This window comes from Canis lupus, chromosome 15 (genome assembly GCF_011100685.1).
Source record: "Canis lupus familiaris isolate Mischka breed German Shepherd chromosome 15, alternate assembly UU_Cfam_GSD_1.0, whole genome shotgun sequence".
Lineage (NCBI taxonomy): Eukaryota > Metazoa > Chordata > Mammalia > Carnivora > Canidae > Canis > Canis lupus.
Window position 1 is genome coordinate 50935045 of NC_049236.1, and position 24755 is coordinate 50959799.

The 24755-nt window shown below is 41.5% G+C and overlaps 1 protein-coding gene and 1 long non-coding RNA gene across 6 annotated transcripts in view; one reads left to right on the plus strand and one right to left on the minus strand.

The window, feature by feature from the left end:
* The window catches only part of TIGD4 (tigger transposable element derived 4), a 49335-nt gene that overhangs the window by 6834 nt on the left and 17746 nt on the right, over positions 1 to 24755 (minus strand). For 3 of the 5 annotated variants that reach the window (XR_005370902.1, XR_005370903.1, XR_005370901.1), the window contains 2 exons: positions 22212 to 22292; positions 10613 to 10753 (listed from right to left, as the gene is read on the minus strand). The gene's annotated coding sequence lies outside the window, so the exon portion shown is untranslated. Of the gene's footprint in view, positions 1 to 10612; positions 10754 to 15435; positions 16787 to 16817; positions 18344 to 22211; positions 22293 to 24755 lie in introns of those variants that run through there. The other 2 variants (XR_005370904.1, XR_005370905.1) reach the window with 2 other exon arrangements.
* Positions 13587 to 21772, plus strand: LOC119869378. The gene is made up of 3 exons (XR_005370907.1): positions 13587 to 13698; positions 17069 to 17164; positions 20034 to 21772. It is a non-coding gene; the product is annotated as an uncharacterized LOC119869378 (long non-coding RNA).

A 24755-nucleotide genomic window follows, 5' to 3' on the forward strand; every position in this document is an offset into this window, starting at 1 on the left:
GGTTTCTAAAACACATGATTTAAATGATAGCAATATTTCCAAAAATAGTTTGAAATCTGAAACTATTTTCTAAGACCTATGTTCAGGTATTAGTCAGATAACTTTTTCAAAGACCAGGCTTTCACTAATTCACTTGGGGGGGGAAAAAGTGTTTGTTACATATGTAGGTTGGAAGCAAATAACACCTTTAACTTTTAATCCCTTTCCTTAATTTATGAAAATGAAGTGGTAATTTCTTTTTTAATTTTTTTAAAAGATTTTATTTATTCATGAGAGACACAGAGAGAGAGGCAGAGACACAGGCAGAGGGAGAAGCAGGCTCTCTGCGGGGAGCCCGATGCGGGACTAGATCCCGGGACTCCAGTGTCATGCCTTGAGCCACAGGCAGACACTCAACCACTGAGCCACCCAGGTGCCGCTGAAATGGTATTTTCTAGCTCATTGTTGCTGCTGGATAGAAAAAAATGCCCCACACAAAGATTCTCAGCAAAAAGGGCTGATGGCATTACAGTTCTGGTTTCTCGTGCTTGTAGTATACACCATTCATCCTCTGACTATTTACAAAACCTACTATGTGCAAAGGAATGAATTAAAGGGTTCTGTGCACAGAGAGAGGGCTCTCCTGTGGATCATTTTGCATAGGATGTCTATGATAAGGAGCACACAGGAATGGGGAGACTGGAACAGGGAAACTGAGTTCTAGTCCCGGCTCTGCCGCTAACTATGTGACTGTGTCACTCTTGTCAAATCACTTCACCCCTGGAGGCCTCACTATCATCCCCTATCAAATGGCAAAGAAACTGTATCAATAATTCTTAACCTGGGGTCCACAACCCCCCAAGGTTTTCAAAGGGAATATTTGGGGTCTATAAACTCATATGGGGGAAAATAGTGCATTTAGTTTCCAGTAACCTTTAAATGAAAATGGGCATTTTCTGTCATTGTGAACGTAGGCAACAAACCACAGTAGTGTTTGCCTTCTATTAGCTGTGCTTTGTCACCAACAGAAACCATACGTATAATGGGGTGCCCGGGAGGCCCAGTTGGTTAAACACCTGCCTTAGGCTCACGGTCCTAGGATCGAGCCCCACATTGGGCTCCTTGCTCAGTGGGGAGCCTGTTTCTCCCTCTCCCTCTGCCTCCCACTCCCCCCTGCTTGTGCATGCTGTCTCTCTCCCTCTCTGCCAGATAAATAAATAAAACCTTAAAAAGAGAAAGAAACCATAGGTATCTTCAAATTATATGGCAATTGTTGCAGGTATCTTGAAATATTGCTTGGGCTCATTGTTACTTTGAAACTATGATAATTGTTAGACTTTTTTCGAGTTTTTAATATTAATATGTTAATGAACAGCATATATTCATTACTATATTACACATTTTTAAAAAGATTTTATTTATTTATTCATGAGAGACACAGAGAGAGAAGCAGAGACACAGGCAGAGAGAGAAGCAGGCTCCATGCAGGGAGCCCGATGCGTGACTTGATTCTGGGTCTCCAAGATCACGCCCTGAGCTGAAGGCAGATGCCCAACCGCTGAGCCACCCGGGCATCCCACAAATTTATTTTTAAAAATATGTTGAAAACTCCATCTTATACCCATTATGATGGCTATTATTTAACAAAAACAGGGGGTCTGGGTGGCTCAGTGGTTGAGCATCTGCCTTTGGCTCAGAGTGTGATCCTGGGGTCCTGGGATCGAGTCCCACATCAGGCTCCCTGCATGGAGCCTGCTTCTCCCTCTGCCTGTGTCTCTGCCTCTCTCTCTGTGTCTCTCATGAATAAATAAATAAAATCTTTAAAACAAAACAAACAAACAAAATAAGTGTGGCAAGGATGTGGAAAAATCAGAATCCCTGTGCACTGTTGGTGAGAATGTAAAATGCGGCAGCTGTTATGGAAAACAGTACGGTAGGTCCAGTTAAAAGAATTACTGTATGATCCAGCAACTTTACTTTAGGGTATATACCTAAAAGTATTGAAAGCAGGGACTCAAACAGGTATGTGTACACCCGTGTTCCTAGCAGCATTACTCACAGTATCCAAGAAGTGGAAAAAACCCAAATGTTCATCAACAAATGAATGGGGACACCTGGGTGGCTCAGTGGTTGAGCATCTGCCTTCAGCCCAGGACATGACCCCGCGGTTCTGGGATCGAGTCCCATGTCGGGCTCCCTGCACGGAGCCTGCTTCTCCCTCTGCCTCTTTCTCTCTCTCCCTCTCTGTGTGCGTCTCTCATGAATAAATAAACAAAATCTTTAAAAAAAAATAAAGCAAAAGGATGGTAAGCAAAATGGAATATTATTCAAGCATAAAAAGGAGGGAAATTCTGACCCATGCTACATACAACATGGAGCCTGCTTCTCCCTCCCTCTCTCTCTCTCTCTCTCTCTCTCTCTCTCTCATAAATAAATAAATAAAATCTTTTAAAAAAATTATTCTGGAAGGGATCACAAGAATGCCAAAGGGACCCATGATATAAAAAGATTGAAAACTTGGGACGCCTGGGTGGCTTAGCAGTTGAGCGTCTCTTTCACTCAGGATGTGATCCTGGGGTTCCAGGATTGAGTCCTGCATTGGGCTCCCTGCGGGGAGCCTGCTTCTCCCTCTGCCCGTGTCTCTGCCCCTCTCTCTTTTTCTCATTAATAAGTAAATAAAATCTTAAAAAAAAAGATTGAAAACTTAAAAACTTCAAAAGCATTTTTCAGTTTCGAAATTCTAAAATTCTCTGCACTGGAAAAAGAAACAAGAGAAAAAAATCATTGTTTTAGAAAATGGACAAATGTAGCTATATGTAGAAATAGTTAAACCTTTACTATACATTAATATCTTTTTTCCTAATAAAAATTTTAAGCTGGATTCAGAAATATTAAAAACGTCTTTAAGTCCCAAGAAAAAGCAATCATATTATAAGCTGCCTTTTTCTTCAAAATGCCCACCTTGGAAGTCTGATCAGGTGCTCTATGAACTATGTTAATTACTTATTATAACTAATAAAGTCAGGGTTTTTAACAACATTTAACAAGATACAGTAGCAGGCTAAGAACAGGACTTTTACATCATTCTGCATATAGGAGAAAAGATCACCTCCTACTTTTTTTAGTATCTTGACTTCAAATGGTAAGAGGAAAGCATCTCAAATCCTGAAGGCATTTTATCTGCTCTGACACTACTCAATACAGGAACTGGGTATGCTTGGTCCAGCCTCCTATCTCCTGCCCCAACTGATCCTGTCACAGGAGGCAGGGGCAGAGTAGGCAAAAGGTCAGAAGGAATTTCCTTCCTCAAGGAGAGGCAAAGGCCTCTCTGTCAATTCTGTTTCCCTTACCTGATCCCTGAGGTTTAGGTCTAATTACCTAAAGCTGCAAGTAGGTCATTCTTGGTTGTAAAGGATTTGTATGTAAACTGTTAGATAGTATGTCATTGGTATAGGCTGAATGTCCTACAGAATGCCCTCATAAACCTTATCTCAGTGGTCTTAACCAGTGTGATTTTGTCCTCCACAGGAGACATTTTTGGGTGTTAGGACTGGAAGGTAGGAGCATGCTGCTGGCATTTAGTAGATAGAGGTTATGGCCAGGGATGCTGCTAAGCTCGCTACAACACACAAAACGGCTCCCCACAATGCAGAATTAGGCAGCTTAGGGTCTCAATAATAACAGGGTGGAGAAACCCTGCTTTATTTGATTTAATTAAGAACAAAATGATTCCTGGATGTCTCTCAAGAGCCATCTTGGATGAGGGAAGGTGGCAAGGGAGGAGAGCATAAAATCATACTGAGCACTTTAGGCTTTATCATGAGCACTTTAAAAATATATCTTATTTTTAAGTAATCTCTATACCCAACGTGGGGCTTCAACTTACAACCTCGAGATTAAGAGTCACATGCTCTCCTGACTGAGCCAGCTGGGCACCCCTACCTCTGAGTACTCAGTGCTCACAACCATGTGTCTTAGGTATTTTCTCCATTTGTACAAGCAAAGAACTCGGCTCCATAAACACTTATTTGGGTCATAATGTGACAGAACTAGAACGAACTGGCCTGGTCTGGCTCTGAAGCCTATATGCTGTCTGCTATTTGAGTTGTAAGTACTGAAAATTCAGCTGGAGTGTGATAGAATGGACCTAGTCTTTATTCAGGCCTACCATGCTGTGGATGGAGCTTAGGCAATGTGCATCCTAGCCTAACTCTTTGTCGCTAAAGCAGCATACAGAAGCATGATTAGATTACACTGGGGAGCAGAAATGAATGGAGAAGGAAAAAATGAATCTACATGAAGCTACTGAATAATACCACAATTTATTACAGCACAGTATATTGAATTGAAATAATAGCACAGTATATTGACAAGTGTTGAATTGCTTGGCATCAGCAGTGAGTGCTATGGGAGTTGAGAAGGGGACTGTCAGTATGTATTGGAGTGGACAGTGAGGCTTCATGAAAGAAGTGAGAACTGAGCTTTCAGAGAACATAAGGGTTGAGGACGGAGCTAAATTCAGGAGAGTCAGGCAAGGTATTATTGTGATGAGCATGGGGTGCTCGGGAATCAGACTCCCAGGTTTAAATCCTACCTCTAGCACTCATAAGTGGTGTGACCTTGGGCGAAGCAATTAGCCTGTTTGTGTTTGTTTGTTCATGTGCGGAATCCAGATACTATATTTTCCATTAGGTTGTTAAGAGAATTAAGTAAGTCATGCGCGGAAAGTCTTAGCATAGTGCTCACCCCATGATTCAATGTTAGTTTTTTAAAAAAGGCAAGATGTGTGTGTGTGTGTGTGTGTGTGTGTGTGTGTGTGTGTGTGTCAGGGTTCTTAAAAGCAACAAAAATCTAGTTAACTTAAGCAGGAAATAATTTTGTCGGAAGGATACAAGGTAATTTGAAGAATTGACAAACAGGAAGACCAGGATCAAGAAACTAAGAACAGCTGGGTCACTAAATAGACAATCAAATCACGTGGTGATGCGCAGGGTCCTGCCTTCTACCAAGACTCACATAAAGAGGTTTCTTTTTCTTTTTTAAGATTTTATTTCTTTATTCATGAGACACACAGAGAGAGGCAGAGACATAGGCAGAGGGAGAAGCAGGCTCCTAGCAGGAAGCCTATGTGGGACTCGATCCCAAAACTCCAGGATCATGACCTGAGCAGATGCTCAACCACTGAGCCACCCAGGCATCCCTGAGGATGTTTCCAATTAGGAAAGAGAATAAGATGTTAGGTTATCTTAGGTTAGGTGCCTGGGTGGCTCAGTCAGTTTGGCCTCTGGCCTGTGATTTTGGCTCAGGTCATGATGTTGGGGTGGTGAGATCAAGTCCTGGGTCCAGTGAGTGTGGAGTCTGCTTGAGATTCTCTCCCTCTCCCACCCCCTCTCCTACTCTTTCCCACGCATTCTCTCTCACTCTCTCAAATAAATAAATAAATAAATAAATAAATAAATAAATAAATAAATAAATTTTTAAAAGATGTTAGGTTATCTTAGATTAGCAAACACCTCCTTAAGTGGGTGTTGTTTGGGAGAAGTAAGAATGGAATCTAGAGTTTTGAACTTGATGGTGAAGGATAATAGAAGAAAGCCTCGATTACTGAATGGGCACAGGTTCAGTGGGGAGGTGTTTGGGCGTCCAGACAGAGCCTCCTAATGGTGCTTATGTGAACAAGGAAAATGAAAAGTGGCATGAGTGGAAGGTAGACCTTCTAAATCTTCCACTGAGGCAGCTCAACCAGCAGCCAGAAGAGAATGACCTCTCGCCTCTGAGGGACCAGAAGAAGAAGCCCAGAGGGACCGGCCACACGCTCAGAATTTCTAATAAGCATCCTGTTTATTCTTTAAAGTTCTTGTGAATTTCATATTCTTTTTTTAAAAGATTTTATTCATTTATTCATAAGAGACACACAGAGAGAGTGGGGGGAGAGGCAGAGACACAGGCAGAAGACAGGCCCCATGCAAGGAGCCAGACATGGGACTCGATCCTGGGACTCCAGGATCACGCCCTGGGCCGAAGGCAGGTGTCAAACCGCTGAGCCACCCAGGGATCCCAATGAATTTCTTATTCTTGTTCACAATGTGTTTGTTTTAATATATTATTTAGGTTACATACTCATTAGATTCTTTAATATTTTCCCCCTCAAAGTTTCAAGTAAAATGTGTGACTTCACACATCCTCACCCAAATTAGCCTTGTACTCTCCAGAGGAATGTGCAAATTTTCAAGCATTCATTCAGGAAATGTTGATGACACACCTCCTATTAACCAGATGCTAAGTACAGAGACGTGAGTAACAACCTTTCTCCCTCATGGAGTGGTAGTCTATAGCCAGTCTAAAAAGCATAAATCCTAGAGGGCTGTGCACAAATGTGGGTTAGGAAATATGGATGGAGTCAATTTAACTCAACAATCACTAGACCTCAAAGAGAAAACAGAGGGATGCCTGGATGGCTCAGTGGTTGGCTGGGGTCACCATCCTGGGGTCCCGGGATTGAGTCCCATGTCGGGCTCCCCGCAGGGAGCCTGCTTCTCCCTCTGCCTGGGTCTCTGCCTCTCTCTGTGTGTCTCTCATGAATAAATAAAATCATAAAGAGAGAGAGAGAATAAACAGTTTGCACCAAGTAAGAGAGGCAGACAGGAAGAAGAGAAAATCAGACTCAAAAAGTGGGCAGAAAACACATAAAGACAGATAATACGATGTAGCTCCTAAAGGATGTATGTCTAAGAGAGACAAAGAGCACAAAGGAGGTAATAATCGACTCCAGGGGAGGAGATGTTGCCCCGAAGAGGATTTTAAGGGATGACAAGGAGCTGACGAGGCAGCCGAGAAGGGAAGGGAAGGGCAGGGCAGAGAGACTCAGCGTTGAGAAGCAGCGTGGTGTGCTGTGTTTCTTAAGTAAGGAGGGAGTGGAGGAAGCGGCCTGGAGAGATGAGCATGTGCCACGTGTGGCCCCTTTGTCTGTGACATCAGTACCAGGACTTTATCTGAATGCAGTGGAGAGTCACCAAAACATTTTTAAACAGAGGAATGAAAGAAATCGAATTTGTTTTCAGGAAGCATAACTCTGGAAACAGTGGGTAGGTTGGTCTCAAGGTGGCTGGAAGACAACTCTTGAGACCAGTGAGCTAGTCAGGCAAGAGATAGTGAGGGTCTGAGGGGACAGCTGCAGGGATGAAAAAGATGACGGTTACAGCAATAAAAATACCAGTGAAGATTCATAAAACTATTGCTATATGCCAGGCACAGTTCTAAGAGCATGATGTGGATTATTTTATTAATTCACTCAGTAAATATTTGAGTACCTACTATATCCCAGACAGAGATCCAGATACAGCAGTGAATAAAACCAACAAAAATCCTTGCTTTCATAGAGCTTACATTCTACCGGGGGAGACAGACAATAAACAGGCTAAATAAATAAAATTTAGTAGCATGTTAGATAGAGCTAAGAGCTAAGGAGGAAAAAAAATGCTACAGGAAAAGAAACACAGTGCTGAAGAGGGTTGTAAAAAATTTAGATGGCAGAGCCAGGAGAGGCCTCAATAAAAGGTGAGATTTGAATAGACTTGAAGAAATGAGGGACCTAGCCACAGAGATCTCGGGGAAGAGCCTCCATGCAGAGTGAATAGCACGTGCAAAGTCCCAGAGGCAGGAGCATATATGGTCATTTCCAGTAGCAGTGGGAAGGTTGGTCTGGCAAGTCTCAAGTGAAGGAAGGAAAGAGAAATTAAAGACTTGGTAAAATCAATAATAGGGCCCTAATCTCATTGGACCTTGAAAGCTATAATTAGGACTTTGGAGCATCCTGAGCAGAAGAGTGACATGATGGAACTTAAATGTTACCAGGATCATCCCAGATTGCAGGGGACAAGGGCAGGATCAGAGAAATCACCAGTGCTGGGATCTAGGAGAGAGAGGACGACGGCTGAGAACAAAGCAGTTGCAATGCAAGTGGTGAGAGGCAATCAGTTTCTGGTTATAATTTGGGCATCTAGGTGGTTCAGTTGGTTGAGCGTCTGACTTCGGCTCAAGTCATGATCCCGGAATCTCCGGATCGAGCCCCAAGTTGGGCTCCCTGCTCAGCGGGCAGTCTGGTTCTCTCTCTCCCTCTGCCCCTCCTCCCAACTCCTGTTCTCTCTCTCTCTCTCAAATAATAAATAAAATCTTTAAAAAAATAATTTGAAGATAAAGTCAATAAAATTTGCTGATGGATCAGGTACAGTGTGTGTGTGCATATGTATGATCCATGGAGAGAGAGAGAGAGAGAGAGAGAGAGAGAGAGACAGAGAGAGAGAAGGCCAAAGATATTTCTAATGATTTTGGCTGAGCAGCTGAAAAATAAATGGAATTGCCCTTAACTGACATGGAGAACACTTTAGGAAGAGCAAGTGACTTTTGCAAGGAGGTGGATATCAGGAGTTCAGTTTGGGACCTGTTAGGTTAGAGATGTCAAGCTGGCAGTTAGATAATTTGGGCTGGACTTCAGAGGAGTGGTCTGCATTAGAGAGAAAAACACAAGGATGATCAGAATGTAGGTGATGTCCAAAGCTATGAGACTAGGTGAGATCAGCTAAGGAGTGAATAACAGAAAAAAGAAGAAGTCCAAGGACAAAACCTTGGGCATGCTGATATTCAGAGGTTGTAGAGTTGAGGAAGAAGAAGCTATTATAGGAGATGAAGATGGAGCAGCCAGCAAGGTGGGAAGAAAACCAGGCAAGTGTGCTGTCCTGGAACCGAGTGAAGAAAGTGTTCCAAGGAAGAGTGTCAAGCAAGCCTACAATGCTGCTGATCATTAGGTTAGATGAGGACTGGGAAATAATTACTGGGTTTAGCAAATGGGGTCACAGGTACTGTGTTAAGAGCAGTTTCTGAGTGGAGATTTAAGCAATCACAAGAGGAAAGAAGTTGACGTCTGTGAGTGTGGACCATTTTCTCAAGGAGTTTTGCTCTAGAGAATGAGGGGAATACAAAGTGCCAGATGTAGAGCTGGGGTCAAGAGAGATTTTTCTTAAAATGGGAGAAATAACAGCATGTTTGCAGGTTGATGGAAATGACCTTGTAGAAATGGAAAAACTGATGAAGAAAGGAGGGAGAATTTAGCAGTGAGAGGGGTGGGCTCTAAGGCGCTAGGGGTGAGTTGGCCTTAGCTAGGAGCCAACTTCAGGGATACAAGCAGGAGAGCACAAGAACACAAGCACAGAGAGTTGCTTTACATTTAAATTAGTTCAACATTAAATAAAATTTAAAATTTGTTTTCTTCAGTTGCACTAGTCACATTTTGAGTATTCAGTAACCACTTGTGACTGAGGCCCTATCAGAAAGAGTAGAGAAAACATTTCCGTGTTTTCTTGGCAGGAGTTCTCTTGGACACCGTTTGTCTAGGGTAAGGCCATGGGAATGAGTAGCTGAGGTCAGGTGGGTAGAGGACAGGGTCATTGGAAGAGAAGTCAAGGTGCTGGAAAGCTGATGCATGGGTCCCTGGAGATAGCTAAGACTCAAGATGGGGTAATACTGGGAAAGTGAAGGTGAGACAGATTAAAATAATCAAAATGTGGTCACAATAACTGGAGATCGTTACAGTCTGTTGATAAGATCATCAAAGCTGCGTGAGCGTGGTCTAGAGGCAGCAAGGAGGAACAAGAGGAGCCCCATCCCCCCATCTCAACCCCAGGGGAGAGATCCAGCCACCACTGCACAGGGCCACGGGGAAAGCAGCGTCCCTAGGGGACAGAGCCAAGTTTCAGTTGGGGAGGTGAGAGGAACACTCAGAGAAGTGATAGAGGGAAAGGAAGATTTTGCTGATGACTGACCCAAGTTCCAGAGGGCAGGGGTTGGAAAGGAACACCGGGTGAGGAATGCCAGATGAGGTCAGGAAACGGAGGGGGGGGGGGGCGCGTGCACCCTGGGTGGCACAGGGGTTGAGTGTCTGCCTTTGGCTCAGGTCATGATCCCAGCATCCTAGAATCGAGTTCCACATCGGGTTCCCCGCAGGGAGCCTGCTTCTCCCTCTGCCTATGTCTCTGCCTCTCTCTCTGTGTCTCTCATGAATAAATAAATACAATCTTTAAAAAAAGAAAGGAAATAGGGTAAGGACTAGACTCTTGAGGATGAGAGGTCACTTGAGAGTCCTGGGTCTTAGAGGATAGAGGACATGGTGAGTCAGTCCTGAGGCTCACATGGCAGATTGGGAGAGACCAAGAGATCTTGACAGGAGCTGGACAGGTTCTGGGATCCCCCTAGATGGCTGCTGGGGAAGGTGTGATAGTGGCACAGGGGTAGCCTAAGACTAGGCATTCTCCTGGCTGCTGCCTAATGGTAGCCTTATTTATCCCCATAGCACTATGAAAAGTATACAGTTGTTATCCCGATTGTACAGAAAAAGACATATTCAGAAGGCAGGTAGGATATAAAATGAACAGGACTTGGTGAATGGAGGGCCTTAATTTGCAGACTGAATCTGGCCTTAATCACTAGTGAGAAAGTTGAGAAGGGAGTCTCTTTGGATGTGAAATTGGAGGAGACAGAGGGTCTGGGAAGCGGATTCCCAGATTCCCGTTGAACAGGTTTGGAGTGGCAGGTGCAAGCAGGGGGTGTTGACAAATGGAAATGAGTTGAAGATGCTCACAAATACACAAGTAGTCCTGGCTCTTGTGTCAGGGCAGGAGAGGTTGATTTGGAAGTCAGCAGTTCAAGCCAGAGCAGACTTCTCAGTCTCAGGTCTTCCCAGGTAGAGGTCTTACTACCACAGGGAAAGCGGAATTGTTTTCTAAGGGTGAGAAACAAGAAGAGATTAGAAGTGGATTTCAATTTAGGAACTTGACAAAATTCCAGCTGCTGCCCTCGAACTATCCATATAATCGTGCTCTGAAGGATTCTATCTCAATTTTATTGCTGATGTAAGGCTTAGGCTTTTGAAATATTGCTTTAACAGTGACCTCTAGTGTTATAAAGAGATCTCTGCTAACAGACTGAGGCAGGCTGAAAAAAAAATTCTTTAACCTAAGAATCATTGCAGAGATTCATTTTGCCAGAAGGTACCTTAATAAATTATTCAGCCCAGCTTTCTCCCTTTAGGGAGGACATCACTTGGACAATTCCAGGTCACTTCCCTTCAAGGCAGATGTAATGGAGTCTGAGAAAGTTCAGAGAATGGTAACTAGAGTAAACAAGGAGGGAGATGTATTTTCTTGCAAGAATACATTTTTTTTTAAGATGAAAAGGAATACACCACAGACTAGAAAGCTGTTGCATCTAAAACTCCAAGCTAATAGAACAAACGGATCTCCAAGTGCAAGATCTAAAAGGCACCCCTTTGAAACTGAGGAGGTTGCTTTAGCATAATATTGGCTACAACTTTGGGCCATTTATTTTGTACCAGGTACGCTGACAGCCACCCCTAAGGTAGGAACTTTTATTATCTCCATTTTACAGATAAGGAAACCAATGTAGAGCAATCAGTTAATTAACCAAAGCAGCACAGCTGGAAGAGGGCAAAATCCAGAAGGGAACCCAGGCTCTTCCATTCCAAGTTTGTGCTTCTAACCTATAAATGCAACAACCCTTTAATAACAAGAATGCTAGTTTAGAAATAGGATACACGTGAATCAGTAAATTGGCAAAAGCTAAAAACATAAATTTGTTCAAGAAAAGTGTGGATGTGAACGTGGCAGTTTGGGAATGCAACGGATCTTTTCTGGCATGGGAAGGGGGCTATCTTTCTTTTCCAACACAGAGTTCCTTGGTCCTAGCAAACCCCTGATCTGACCCCATGTGCTGGTTCTCATGTCCTCACTAAGTACCACATCTATGGGCCTTCAGAGAGGAGACTCCATGCAGACTGAGCCCTGCACTCAATGTTTAAGAATCCTCACTCAAAGAAAAAGATTTTATGTCTACTGGAAATCCCCCTTGTTGATGCTCATTTTCTTTTATTCTGTCATCAGTGAAGATGGAAAGAGTTGACTGTAATCCTGTCTAGCCTTTTCTATAGGTGAGCACCGTTGTTAAGTCACTCTCCAGCCTTCTGGTCTATCTGCCTTTGAAATACATAATCCTCATCCTTTGAATATGACCACAGGTATCATTGTCTATCTTGAGGCTTGGATGCCTCCTACAGGAGTATTTCCAATCTTAAAGAGATGCTTGTACTTATGGACTTAATAAACCATAAAATGTCTTCCTCCATAATGTTTATACGACGCCTCTTATTTTTAGAGGACTTCTATATACCTTACCTGGCTTGATTCTCACTTGTGTGTCCCTGTTTAACAGAAAAGAAAGTGAGGCTCCAGAAACTGAAGTGATTTGCCCAAGGTCCCCTAAGGGGATAGTGGAAAAAATAACAAGGTTGTCAAGAAAAGATGGTGCATGGTATCTGATGACTCAGAAAACTAGGGACAACTTTTAGAAGGCATGTAAGGGTTGAAAATAATCTCTTTGCCTTTTCTGTTTATTTTGGTAGCGATCAGCATCTAGCCATATAAATATCCATTAACCCAAAGCAAACCAAAGTACAGCCTCCCTATCTGCTCATCCTCAGGACCTTCATCTTGAGACTAGAGCCTAGAGCCTTTCCTTCAACTTCTAGGAGAAGTGGGATCAGAACTGTGGGGAAAAAAAAAAAAAAAAGAACTGTGAGACAAGACATTTTTGTTGTGTTTAAGTCACCCAGCCATAGCAGACCAGGAAAGTCATTAGCTGCCAACTCAGGGCCAACTCAATAGCTGCCAACTCAGAGCCGCCTAATGGTTATTATGGTGCCCGTCACTGTTTCGATCACTCTACATGTATTGACTCATGTCAATGTAATCTTCACAAGGACCCTACGAGGTGGGGGCTAGTTCTACCTCTTGTTTACAGATGAGAAAGCAAGCATAGAAACATTAAATAATTTGCTCAAGACCATTCGGATGGCCCTGGTAAATATAAAGGCAAAGTTTAAGTAAAAGTCATCTAAGTTCTGCTGTTAAGCAGTATTCATTATGGACTATGACCCATAAGGACGATGTAGGGAGGCAGGACAGATATGCTTCTTTTGACACATGAGAAATTTGGATCTCAGCAAGGTTCAGTTATTCAGCGTTGGCTGCACAGTGAGGTGGGGCTGGTATCCATCAGCACCCATCAGTGTGGCCATATCAATCGTTAAAAAGATAAATGTTTCTCTACAGGTTAGCAATGGCTGCTGCCCCAGCTCCTTCAGAATCCCATATCACCCCTGCTTGGGACCACCCTCCCTGCAAGCCCTCTAGATCTCCCTGTATCCTGGCAACTCTAGGGGTCCCCACACTAGTGGTGGCTTGCTCAGCCCTGGCAGGCTGCTGCTGCTGGGAACTGGTGTGGAATGGGGGTGGTGTACAGAGGCAGGGCAGGAGGCCAGAGAGGACAGCCCAGGACAGGAGGCCTTAAGGTGTGTCTGCTGCATAGCTGGTTGGAATTAGTATCCAAAAGACAAAAATAGGGCTCGGGTACAGCAGAGAACATATTTTCTCCTCTGTTTTTACATTAGCTGGAGGAACTCCAGTGTCTAAGCAAGGAAACAGCTCTGTTTGTGGTGTGATGATACCCTGAGGAATTTAGAGGGCCAGCATTTGGGGAGAGCCAGAGGGCTGGAAAGGAAGACTAAGGGATTTCCCTCCTTTCTAGTGGATACATGATGATTTGTACTCATGAAACCCTCCAGTGCAGTGCCGGGCCCTTACCTGGTGCTTAGTAAGTATGCGTGTACTTTCTTGACTGATTAAAGTATGATGTGAGCTGTTTTAAAAAGAGCAGTGAGAGTCTGCCTTCAGCCTTAAATTTAGTAGGGGATTACTATAGCTCCAGAGCAGACATACAGGGACCAGGGAGGGTCACCAAATAAGGAGACATTGTTTTGGTTAAAAAGAGAGAGAGTCTCTGAAGAGGGCCAGTAATTATATATACCGGTGGCAAATGCCTGTATACTGATATAAGCGGATGAAAATTAAGAGCGTAAATGTCTTAGAAAAAGACCTGAACATAACTGATTCATCCAAACATAAACCCACTGAGCCGGTTCTGAGCCTCCTCAGGCATTACATGTGGGAAAGAACAGCAGACAGGGCACCCATGTGCCTGTACAAACACACTCCTGCTAGTTGTCAGGCCACAAGGAAGCAAACCGAAGCAAAAAGCAGGACAAATGGCCCAGGGTGAGAGAAGTCAAGATGATGAAGAATGACCCACAGATGGAGCCTGAAAACCAGTAAGGGGGTTGGTCAACAAAGAGATTAAAGTGTCACTTGGTCAACAAAGAGATTCCGCACAGAATCTCTTGCTTAATGTAACAACCTGGTTCCCCTCAAAGGCTATTGAAGACAGAGAATTGAGTCATAAAAAGCAAAAGATGTTTGGATGACTTTCCTGGTCTGCTATGCCTGGGTGACTTAAACACAACAAAAATGTCTTGTCTCACAGTTCTGGGGGCCAGAAGTCCAAAATCAAAGTGAGTGGAGGCTCCCAGGGCCTCCAGCTGCCCAGCCTCAGCTTAAGAGTCACTGGATAGGAGTTCCTTTTAGGCACCTAGATCCCACCCCACAGATTCTTTAGGACCCAGGAATAAGGACAGCATCACAGCTCAGTAAACAGGTTTCAGTTTACACAGAATATTCCAGATTGAGGGAAATCCCATTAAGAGCGTTATTCCAGTTTTGTTGACAAATCTGTGAGAAACAGAGTTTAATAGAAAATGATAAAGGTAAAATATGAAAATAAATTGAACATTTATATTCTACTTTGTGGTAGCCCATTGAATAGCCCATTGAATATATAACCACAAGCATCAAACTAATGATTATATGCAATGCCATCTTGTAAAATAAGATTTCCGGTTGCAATTCTTCTAAATGCAAAAGTGTTGTGTATATTTGTAAAAAAATATATTTCATCTGTGTTTGTTGTCAGGCTACCAAGTGTCCTTTAGGCTATGCCCTTTTTACTATTTGGATGTCAAATTCTTATTTCCTTTATGGAATAATAGTTAAAATAAATTTCTACCTCACAAAATATAAAGGGGGAACCTTTCTGTTGGATCTGTACTTGAAAAAAATATTCATTGAATATATCTTATATTTCAATGATTTATTAATCGATTGCCTAGAAACAGAACAATCTCAGAAATACGTTTTAGAATATAAAGGTATTTATTTCACTCTAAGAAAATCTGCCATTTTTAAAAAGTCAAACTCAAAGAATACATTCATTACATTATTTATTTAAATAATCTAAAAGTCAAACTTAAAGAATACATTCATTACAATATTATCACCTGTATTGTTTTTCTTTAAGGTTAAGAGTTTGCACTTGGAGAAATACACCAGAGATGTCCTTTTATACAACAAACTCCAAAAGTGCATTTATAATATGATTTAATCTTATATTTAAATCCAAAATTTCAAGAATATAGACATTTTCCAAATCAAATCCTACCCCTTTTTCCCCAGAGGCAGCTGTCAGTAGGCGAGCTATTCCAAAGGCACTTTAAGATCATGCAAATAGGGTGGCTGGAGAGGTGGGAGCCATACCCAGACTGGACAAAGTCATTCTGCCCAGGACATTTCTTTTTCCTAGGCCTTTACTCTGACTGACAGCCATGTGACAACAGCTGAGAGCAATGGCAGGGTCACTAGATCCTTATTACAATAGCCTTTGAATGACAGAAGACTTGTCTTGCTTCAGATGGAAACTCTCAGCTCTGTCATTTAAAGGAAGTATTGAGTCCCTACTCTGTCCAAGTTGCTCCAAGGGGAATAGCATACAGTCTAATAGTATGCTTTATCTTCACTACCTCCTTGATGCTTCTCTTGTGCAATTATTTCTGTGCTTCCTTCCCTGTCTGCTTAGGGAAAAAAAGATAAAAGTTTCAGATGCCTTACTAGGAACTGGTTTTGTCAGCTGCTTAGAATTGGAAAAGCACTATGTCATGTTTTCTTCTTCTTCTTTTTTGTCGAGCTTTTAGAAATCAAGGTCTTATTCATTGTATTTAAAATGTTTTGAATGATAACCTGAGGCCTTGTTTACCAATAACCGAGTATAAAGTCATATTCTTAGAAATACATGTGTAACATATCTGATTTTCTTTCTAGTCGGCTCTCATGGAAAGTTAACCGTGTACTGACATATGGGGGTGCAGGTATATGCATATCTCTGGCTGATTCCCAATGGCATTTTTTATCTGCCTCCATGGAGAGACATAGTTTAATATCATGCATCAAACTGCTTGAGTCCTGCATCCCAGAGAAGGAGTTGGCACAGACACAAGGATGGCAAGAGTCTAAAAAGATGAAAACACCAGTTTCTTTTTGGTCTTTCTTGTGCTTCTGCAGTTCATACACAAAATATATTACGTCCTTGGAAACGTCCTTTCCCCCCTCTCCCCTCCTACCATCGTGTCAGAGTCTAATATATCATACTGTAAGCCAGATATAGGCATCCTTTTGGATTGAGCTGGCCAGTAAATTAACTTATGCTAAACGGCTGTCTGCCCATGACTGTCAGCCCTATCATCCTTGTCTTCTTTTCCCTTTCCCAGACATTGCATTTCACTGTGGATGACATTTCATTTCATTCTCAATACTATTTCATCTCCTAGCAATGTATGAAATTCTTCAGTGAACGGAATACTCATTGACCCTTCTGAAACTGACAAGGATACTTGCGCACTCCAAATAGGTTCATAATACAACACTGTTGGGCTTCTTTTCCAGTCTCTTCCAAGCTAGTCTACACTTCAGAGTTCCTAAAAAGGATCTCCTGTCCTACCTGTGCTTGACTTTCAAAATCGAACTTAAGCCTTCATTACAGACACCCACCTTCAAGGTTTAGTGGTCACAGGAAGGACCTTCGCGGGCTAGTGAGCAGAGGTCATCTAGGAATGAGAAATCAATAGATATTTCCTAAGGACTTGCAGTGTGACCTTGGATGTTGGGCGGATCGCATAACCACCTTAGGAGCATGTGATTTCTTCGTGCCTTATAAGAAGAGATCCGTATTCGTAGCATAGCAACTTTCTGGAAGTCTTCTACAAATATACTAGGGTTCTAAGTTCTCCCTATCTCTTCAGTTCCAGATACAGAATCACTTTTTCACACAACTCTTTATTGAGGTCCTACTAAGTGCCCAAATATCTGTTAAGTGCTGAGAATACAATGCTGAAAAGGTAGGTATGGCTGGTGATCTGGTTGATGTTTCTTTAGTGCAATTGCTTTCACACTTCTCAGAGCTTGTGGTGTGGTTGAGGAGCTGGATAGAGAAAACTATCAAGAAAAGGGGATGGAAAGAAAGTACAGAACGCTGTGGGAGCACACAGAATAAGCCCTTATATGGGTCTTGGGAATTAGGAAAGCCTTTTGGAGGAAGCAATACCTGAGCTGAGACCTGAGGTAAGTAGGATTTAGATTAGGGGATGTGAGGAGACCATGTTAAACTCTTCTGTGGATTACTCACTCACTCACATATACCCGCATGGTTCTCTAAGTATAACTGCTATTATAGTAGTATCCCAGTATTTCATGCTCTCCTGAAATCTGAGATGCAGGGACTGGTTCCATCGCCTAGTCTCCACAGCTCAAGCCTGTCCTCATCCACTCCTGGCATTATAGATCAGGAGCTCCTCTGAGAAGAAACAGCTATGTCTTTTGTAGAGCAGCAGTTGGCAAAATGCCAAGAACAAACACTTGTAATAGTTTCTAATCTGATGTATGACTCATTTCATTGGATCCTGGCAATTTATTGCCCTCATTTAATAGATAAAGAAACTGAGGCTCAGAGAAGTTCACTGACTTGACCATAGTCTCATAGTTTGTAAATGGAAAATTGGTACTCAAATCAGGAGTCAGAAGTTAAGAGGGGTTGGTATTTGTAAAATGCTTTGAATAGTGTCTAGATCATAGTAGGTGATACATGGGGAGGGGTTAAGGAAATCATGAAAAATGTTAATAAAATAGGCTTCCTGACTCCAATAACAAAACTTTTTCTCTTGATCACAATGGTTTCTCTTGTATCCTGTGGAGTAGTAGAGTTCTTTGGGGGCTTATTAGGAGTCACTGTAGGGACTTAAGAAGAAGACAGAGACATTGGGCTTGAAATCCATCCTACCCTACCCCATGCTCCCAGCCAGAATAGTTCCCAGATTAGTTTATTTGCTTGAAGACTTTCCTGTGGGGAGGAAGTAATATAACGTGCATATATTCTATGATTACTATCTGAGGGTGATGGTGGAGTTATTGGGAAATTGCAACCTAAATATGAGAAAGAGAATCAAGAGCTTCTAATTTCCAAATGCATTAAGTCCCATGGGGGAGAATAGGTGCTATCAGGTGGATCACAGACAGAAGTAACCTTATTTCCTGTAAGAGAGAGACCTGGAACTTTTAAATTCGAGAGAATTATATTTTAACCTTAAGCCTTTCCCCAGCTGTGTGAACCCCAGTTTTGTCATTGGTAATAATGGAGCTTATTAATCATTTTTACAGGATTATTATGATGAGGCCCTTGTTTTCAGTGAATATCCCTAATGCCTAGAACAGTATCTGGCATATAGTAGGCGTTCAGTAAATATTTTTTGAATGAATGAAATGGCAATTATAATACTTTCTAGCCCAGCATCTGGCTCATGGAAGATGCTTTATTTTCTTTCTGGGAAGATGAATCAACTGGATAAAATTGAGAATTTGAGGGAGGTGGGCAGTAGAAATAGTAATAATTAACATTTGCTCTGTGTACTAGGTATGACTACATATTCATATTAATTCTGTGCCCTAAAGAATGTTATATAACTTCTCTCTGCCTCAGTTTGCACATCTACAAAGTGGAAATAATACTAGCTCTGACCCCATAGCTTTGTTGTGATCATGAAATCAGTTAATCCACACATAATTATCGGAACAATTCCTTGTACATAGTAAGTACTCAATGTGCTGTAACTGTGATCAGGTTGTGAAATCTCAAGTCCTCCATGTTTAACTAATGTGCTGTTCTTCTGAGTTCAACAAATAGATGCTTTATGAGTTCTATGATGAGATCAATATAGGCAGTAGGAGTATTTACCAGAGGACACAGGATTTAAGCTGGGCCTTCGCTAAATTTGGTTGGGCAGAGTGGAGTGGGAAGGCATTCCAGGGAGGAGGGAGATACATACCTGGGAATGGGGTTAGAATCATCCTCTAACTTTATGCTTAAATTCTAGTTTGAATGTTCACTGGTTTCCCCACCTGTAAAATCATGATACTATCTGCCCAGGGTAATTGCTATTCTGATGTTTATGAACATAAAGTGCTTAGCACAGTTCCAGGCACACCATAAGCACCCAGTATAGTATATCATCATCATCATCATCATCATCATCTCATCATCATCATCTTCTTCATGATAAAAGAAATGGAAGGGCAGAGATTGAAGTTTGTGAGACAGTGAGAAAACCAGCTGATTCCATCCAAGAATTCAGCTAGCCCTGACTCCTCAGAATCTATCATTAACTTAGAGATTTTTCACCTACATCAGACCTTATTAATAGCACAAATTTTCTTTAAGTGGAACCTCAAGTCTTAGTGGCTTGCATTTGGCAGGGGAGTGGGAAGTGGGTTTGAGTATACTACTTAGGATAAATGTTGTACTTAAATTGGTAAATATTAAAGTTACTGTGAAACTGAATTATTGGAAAGTAAGCCAAATAGTGAGTTTAGTGGAGAGGTGGTTTGTTCTTTCTTCACACCCTTTCCTGCAGGCAGAGTTGTGCTGCTTTGAAGTCACTTGTGGCTGCTGGGGCAGGCAGCAAGGAGAAACATGAGCCACATTACTTTCCAGCCACTCCTTGACATGCTCGATATAAACTTCTAGCTCCCAAAATAATTGTCTTGACCTCAGTGCTCTCTGGGACTCTGGCGATCCTCACTTGATCCTTTCATGCTAGCTATCCGAGATATTTTACATTCGAAAGCATGAGTCGAGGCCTGACTTTCTTTTTATGTCTATGGCAGGAATTGATATTTTAATTATTTGTAAAGTTTCTTTTTTTTTTTTTTTTAAAGTTTCAAGGATTATATGCACATTCAGAATGGAAAAGCATTTAGAATGGAAGGGCAATTGGAGCTTTATGTAATCAAGGATGGAAGTTGGTGGCTTTATCTACATCCTGCACCAGCCCTAGGAGAATCAAGAGACTCTCTTCCACAATCTACATTTGGAAGCCTTGTAAATGCACTTTCTTTATATCTGACACAGAAAATATCCAACTAAAAATCTTTGGTAATTCTTCCAGCCTGGATTGATTACCCTGCACTTCACCTAAGCTCACACCATGCTCTTCCCTGCACTCTGGGAATTCTGTTGTCACAGGGATTGGACACTTAGCATATAATGGCTTGCATCAGCTGGTGTCTTTATTCTGTATTCCCACCTGGATGGCAAAATCCAAGGGTAGAGACCAGGTCGTTAACTCCTCTACCTCACTCCCCACAACCTAAGGCAAGACTGCAGAGAAGGCTCTCAAAATATTTTACCCCTATGTGACATTCTTCCTCCCGGTTCTGAAATAGCTCTGCTAATAATGCTTGTATGACTGAATCATTATTTTCTTTGCTCTGAAAATAGAACACAAGTCATTCCTGGGATGTTAGCTTGGAGTCTGTAACTCTCAGTGATTAAAGCTTGTTGTTTCTGATGCTTCAGTAAAGGACACAGTCAGAGAGTGTCGCAATGAGTCAGTCCTGGCTCTAGAGGTTCAGCCTGGTACACATTCTGGACTCTGTGTTCACCTTCTAGAGAGCACAAGTCCTCAGACTGTCCTATTTATTAATTGGATTTGGCAAAGGGAGTTAATTCCTTGTAAAAAATACACAAACAAGCTATTAAAAATAACATTCAAAGAAGATGGCTAAAAAATAATGTGCAAAAGAAGAGGAAATTGCTTAACTCAAATGCAAGTTTAGAAAAAGAATTCTATTAAAATGTCTTTAGGTATTGACTGGAAACATTGAAACGTTTAAAAAAAGAAGAGTCAGATGTGGGATGTGAGCTCAATCTCCTCAGAGACTGAGTTTTTTTCTTTTTAAAGAAAAGAAATATATATATTTCTTTAAAAAGAATATATACATATATATGCATAACTTTTAGTGATGAAGACTATATATGATGGGAAGGTGAAGCAGGGTTTCTTAATAGTGAATCTTCTGACATTTTAAGCAAATTTTACATACATGTCCTTTTTCTGGAGAAAATCCAAAGTTTTATTTGGATTCTCAAAGGAGGCTATTAATCAGAAGAGATCTAAAAGCATGGGTGTTTTTCCTCTCCATTACTCTGAGCTTAACAGGAATGATGAAGACCCTTCCAAATTACCTTTATTCCAAGTACATCTCAAGTCTCGATGCATTTCTCATCTATTTCCAAGTAAATTTTAAAAACCTCTACCTTTAACAGTCTCAAAATGAAAAAGAAAAAAAATCCATCGGTGGTATTTATTCAGAGGCTAAAACATGTACCAATCCCATGGGCCTACGGAGCATGACAAGGATTTCTGGAGTTGCTCTTGAGAGCTTTGAACATCTGGAGCCCTTGTAGAAGTAGGACTGCTAAGTTGTCAAAAAAGTGTTAGCTTTTTAGCTTGCCTGATTAAAAATGTAGTATCATTGCCCCTATGTCCCACAGAAATCACTAGAACTACTTAATAGATTCCCATATGGTGAAACCATTCTCTGGGCAGTTAATTAGGAACTGTGCCTTTCCTAGATTCAAAGAAGGTTTCAAACTGCTCAGCACAATATGTCTATTACACACATTATTGAAAGTTAAATTTTTTTTTTTTTGCCTAAACTTGTGGGAAAAATTCTTACAGAAAATAAAAAATCAAAAGACCATCCTCCAACCGAGGCATCATGTGAAATAAATTTAGTTTTTAAGAAGTCTGGTTTCTTGTTAATTAGATATATTGGACGTAAAGCACTCTGAGAAAAGTATGTTTTCAGTGGAAGTGATTTTAAAGATTCCTATTCCTGTTAATGTGTTCATCATAAAGCAGTGAATGACACTTCTGGCTGAGAATAGTGGTCACTCCAGTGACAAGAGTATTTGGAGAGGTCAGCAAATCATTCTAAAAATATTTTCTCTATCTTTTATGCTAAGGATAGCTGAAGAATAGGATTAAAATGCCAAAGAAAATATGCCCAAATAAAAAATTAGAGGAAAGAACCTTGCCTGTGATGACTTACCTATGCTAAAACATACTTTTTACTCTTCCTTCTTGACTCCTGAACCGTCTGTTGTATAGAATAGCATATCTTGGTACTACACTAGACAAGAAAAAAAAAAAAGGAGGGGTAAATCATTTATTAGAGAATCATTTTTTAAAAATAAACATTTATTTTGTCTTTTGTCATTTTTTTTCTCTTTGTTTTTAAATCCCCCTTTTGAGGGTTGAACCTTAAAATATACAGCTTTTAGGTGGATTACTTATTACTTATTTTTCTTTTAATAGTGCTGAAGATGTGTTATTCTAAGTGAGATGTTAATCGCCCGTGAAGCTGTCTGAGAGCATTGGCCCAAATATAACTCAAGCTGTCCCATGAAAAATCACACCTCAAGACAGAGAGTTAGGGAAACCCTGGCTATTATTCTAACTGTGCTTCCTTAGTATGCATTATAGTTATACGTATCTATAGACAAGTGGCAGAAAGGGAAAGAGTCACGAGAGGCTCTTGAAATCAATTGTTTTTGTAAAGATATATATATAGTATGACCTCACCTCTTTGTTGCATATATTTATTCTTTACTTCTCAGTTGTAATTTATATTATTAGCACAAAGGAAATGGCGTCAGTATTTCACCATCTCTAGAGGGACTAAGACTGGCATCATCCCTGCAAGGTGATCACCAAGCAAAGTATTGGCCACTGCTGTCAGAGGAAGGAAGACCTCCCTGAGCAGGTGTGAGAAAGGAGGACAGCAAACATAAGCCCTAGGCCCAGGCAATGGACATTGCCCATTCTGGTGCTCATTCCAGTGGGATCTGCACGGTCTGCAAAGCCAACTCAGCTCTCATTGTTCTTGACCTTCAAAGAATGTCCCTCCCAGTGATCTTGGCTGTCACCTTCCTCATTATCTTGTTGATGTCTCTGCTCTCAGGCTTTTATCTCTTTTCTCCCTGTGGCAGGGACTGCTTTTTATCTTGAGACTCCACTTCCTTCAAATTCCATTTTCTTGCTAACATTTTGAGTATGTTCCAAGTCTCACTACTCTGCTTTGGCCTAGGCTTTGGAAGACCAAGATGGAAGACGTCTTTTCCTTCTACATTTTTTCTATAAATGCTTACCCAGCCCCGGCTATAGGCCAGTCCCTGCAAGTCCTGGTCTCTACCTACCTCACCACAATTTTCTTCACTCTAGATTCTTTCAATTCCTTAACCCATTTGGACTCCTTCTCTTTAAGAGCCTTTGTCCAGAATGGTCTTCTCCTCTCCTCTTCTTTGCCTAGTGAACTCCTACATAACATTCAAATTTGGGTCTCAGCTCCTGACACTTCTTCAGTGACTCTTCCCTGACCTTAAGACTACATCGAATTCCCATGTTATATGATTTTAGACAAACAGGTACTGCTCCTTCAGAGTATTTATTGCATTTGCAATTTTATGTTTGTATCATTATTTTTTTAATATTTTATTTATTTATTCATGAGAGACACAGAGAGAGAGGCAGAGACACAGGCAGAGGGAGAAGCAGGCTCCACGCAGGGAGCCTGATGTGGGACTGGATCCCAGGATCTGGGATCACACCCTGAGCCAAAGGCAGACTCTCAACTGCTGAGCCACCCAGGCATCCCTGTATCATTATTTAATAATGTCTGCCTCCACCACTGATTCCATAATGGCAGGGATTTTTTTTCAGTCTCACCATTAAATCTTCAGTGCCTAGCCTAAGGACTGTGATAGGTTCTTGTGGGATAAACAGTCATTTATCCCTTACTAGAGTATCTTTAGAGTCACTAGGATTGAATCAATTTTATTTGGAAAACTCCTAGAGCAACTATATTAATTAGGTAAAATTAACCTGGATTTCCTAGGATTTTGTATGATTTCTCTAACAGAATGAACGTGACACGACAATGATCAGATTTGGAAGAAAAAGTCTCAGAGTTGAAGTTCTACAGCCTAAGTATAAGTAGATGATATAAAAGATTGTTAGCCTTGTAGTAGATTTAAATTGTATACCCTACAGCTCAGGAATGCAAAAATAAATTTTCAAAAATATAAGCTTTGAGGGGCACCTGGGTGGCTCAGTCGGTTAAGCATCTGCCTTTGGCTCAGGTCATGATCTGGGGTCCTGGGATCAAGCCCTGCATTGGGCATTCTACTCAGCAGGGAGGCTGCATCTTCCTCCCCCTCTGCCTGCCACTCTCCCTGGTTATACTTGCTCTCATATACTCTCTCTCTCCCTCTCTCTCTGTCAAATAAAATCTTAAAAAAAAAAAAAAAAAGCTTTGATGGACACCTGGTGACTCGGTTGAGTGTCCAATTCTTGATTTTGGCTCAGACCACGATGTCAGGGTCGTGGGATGAGCCCCATGTCAGTCTCTACACTCAGTATAGAGTCCCTCTCCCTCTGCTTCTTGTCCTGCTCGTGCTTTCTCTCTCTCTTTCACATAAATAAGTAAAATCTTAATAAATAAATAAATAAATAAAATAAATAAATAAATGAAAAGCTTCAGTGTGCCTGGGTGGGTTGGTGGGTTGAGTGATCAACTCTTGATTTCGGCTCAGGT